Source organism: Stegastes partitus, unplaced genomic scaffold (genome assembly GCF_000690725.1).
Source record: "Stegastes partitus isolate 25-593 unplaced genomic scaffold, Stegastes_partitus-1.0.2 Scaffold1105, whole genome shotgun sequence".
NCBI classification, from domain to species: domain Eukaryota; kingdom Metazoa; phylum Chordata; class Actinopteri; family Pomacentridae; genus Stegastes; species Stegastes partitus.
In genome coordinates this window covers 282,880-286,121 of record NW_007578836.1, presented here as the reverse complement: position 1 = coordinate 286,121, position 3,242 = coordinate 282,880, and positions in this window count along the sequence as shown.

Below are 3,242 nucleotides of genomic sequence, written 5' to 3'. Positions count from 1 at the left end.
CTAGTGTGATGAAAGAACCTTCCTCCACTTGACTTCACAGTGCCTTCTGGTGAACTCTAGATTTAAACTGAGTGTCTTTCAACAGTGGCTTACTATTTGCTACTCTCCCATAAAGCTTTGACTGGTGAAGAACCAAGGCAACAGTTGTTGTATGCACAGTCTCTCCCATGTCAATTACTCAAGCTTATAAGTCCTTTAGAGGGTGTCATTTGTGTCTTGGTGGCCTCCTCACGAGTCTCTTTCTTGCACAATCACTTGTGCATCTAGCCATGTTCCATATGCCATATTATGCCAAATTATCATCACAAATGGAATTTTTTATGTTTCCCTCATAAATAAACTCTGACTGTTTCGATGTAGGTGAACTGTTTCCCCTCAAATCCTCTGCAGCTTCTCTTCTGGAGGCATCATTGATCAGCTGCTCCTGTGAATCCTCCCACAGTGTTTCATCAGCAGCTGTAACCACAGTGACTGTGATAAAAAAGGAATTAGCACAATCCATCTGATATGAAGCCAAGCTTTGAATACCACTTCCCTCCTCTTTGAAGATTAGTCACATATCAATCAATCAATCAAATTTTATTTGTATAGCACTTTTCATGTGCAACAACAACAACACAAAGTGCTTTACAACATTTAAAAAAAAAGAAAGCATTTAAAAACATTACAACATTTAAAAAAATAAAATAAACCCGTCCCTCCCACCCTCCATGCATACACATACACATACAACAAATGCAGTTGCGCACACACAGACGTACACACTCACCACGAGATTAAAAGAGGCATGGCATGGTACTGAGGGATTTTGGGAAACGCTACCATTGGGGCCGTCCACACCAGGAGGAGTTGCAGACCATGACTACTGGGGGTGCCGGCGCCCGGACCCCCGACCTGGCAGACAGGGGGATCCTCACAACGAGGTGGGGAGCCCCCCAACCAGCCGGCCGAAGGGACCCGCAGACAGCACCCCCAGCAGCAGACCGCACACAACCCCCAGTGTGTTCAGGTTTTTGTACAGCCTCTGCTACACTTTGTACCACTGTGTCTACAGCACAGTAGTATAGAGCTGTGTCTGCCAGGGTTAGCTCTCTGATGGTCAATGTAGTTGATGTTTCTGATGTCTGGGATCCATATCGCTTATCAGGAATATATTCAGCAGAGCTTCCTTTTCCTCATTTCCAGAGTAAAAACTGAGGAGCCTGAAGGTCAGAATGATGTTACGCTAATGACATCCAACTATACATTTCCACTAAATCTGTCAACTCCCAAACCCATGCCATCCTCTCAAACTGCCTTACTGGTATTAATTTCTGGATGCAAAATAATTTTCTCAAACTTCACTCCAGTAAATCTGACATTCTCATTATTGGTCCTGATTCCCTCACCTCTACAGTTCAAGATTTCCATCTTTCATTCGATAACTCCTCCCTGTCACCCTCGCCCCACTGCTGTAACCTAGGGGTCATTTTCGACACCAAACTCACCTTCACCAAACACATAAATTCTGTTACTAAAACAGCCTTCCATCACCTAAAAAACATCGCCCGCCTCTGGCCCTTTCTCTCCCTCCCCGCAGCAGAAACCCTCATCCACACCTTCATTACATCATGCATTGATTACTGCAATAGCATCCTTTTCGGTACCACCTCCAACCTCCTCAATAGACTCCAATACATCCAAAACTCTGTCCCCCGCCTCCTCACCCACACCCGCTCCCGAGACCACATCACCCCTGTTCTTCAAAACCTTCACTGGCTTCCCATCCCAGACCGTATCAACTTCAAAATCCTTCTACTCACCCACAAAGTGCTCCATAGTCAGGCCCCCTCTTACCTCAAAGACATGCTCCACCCCTACACCCCTTCACGTACCCTCCGCTCCGAAAATTCAAACCTCTTGATCGTTCCCAGGTCCAAGCACCGAACCTGGGGGGATAGGGCCTTTTCTGCGCCACCCCCACTCTCTGGAACTCTCTCCCACAACATATTCAAGACACTTCAGACCCAGTAATATTCAAATGTAAATTTAAAACTCATCTGTTCCGCTCCGCTTTTCCCACCTAGGCCTAGGCTCTATCTCGATATTTACTGGGTTTTTTTTCAATCTTTTTTTAATCTGCTTGCTGTATTTCACTATTGTCTACCTTTGTATTTGTTGCTTGTTGTTTTTTGCTTTTGTTGCTTTTTTGCTTTTATCCTGTGAAGCATCTTTGAGTTCTTGAAAAGCGCTATACAAATAAAATGAATTATTATTATTATGTTTGTACCAGTAAAGGTAAGCAACTGCATTATTTGTCTCATAGTTACATGAGAGTGTGACAGATTGTCCTTCTGTTCCACTGACTTCATCTTGTTCAGGAGAGATTGTGGTTTCAGCTATTAGTCCTGAAAAAAGTAGAGAAAATGAAGCCATCAGACTCACATTGTCCATGAGGCTGAGAGGAGAAGACAGTGGAAAAGTTTCATCTGTACATTGTTACTCTGTGGATATTCACAATGAAATCAACTCTGTTTCTCTGTCAGTTAAACTTACAAGATTATCAAAACCTTGTTTTCATGTTCTCACATCAACAAAGAAGAAAAGTAGGGAAATAACATCTGTACATGTGGTTCATGCAGCAGGTCAACACTTTGCTCTCTGATCTTAAACTCACCTATTATGGGAGATGACAACAAACAGAGGTAAAGCAACATGTCTTTGGAGTTATTAAAGTCAGACACACAACAGATGTTTTTCCACTGCAGCACAATGAGGAAGAAATAATGTCACTGGATGAGCTGAAGTTCAGTGGGCGGGGCCATTACCTCTTGACATCATTTTTTTTTTTTTTCAGCTCAGCTCAGCCAATCAAAGTGTTATACAACTGTGTGTCGTCTGCATATGAGTATTTCCTGATATCTTCACCAAGCAGAAGCATGTATAAGCTGAAGAGGTTTCAGGATAGAACCTTTCGGGTGTCCGGGGCCAATATTTCTTACATTGTTTATGACTGCACAAACCAAAGGAACGAATAACGTCTTCAGGAAGATGGTTGACAGTGTTCACTGCACCTCTAGAATGACATAGAACAGGAAAAAAGTCAGTCTTGTAGTCAGTATTGATCCTGATATCATTGATTATTTGAATGGTTTATTACTGGAACTGGAGTTGTATTGGAAGACAGATCAGGAAAGCTCTGTGATCTGAATTTGACAACTGGACACATTTCTTCAAATCTTTAGCATCTCCGAGATTTGACA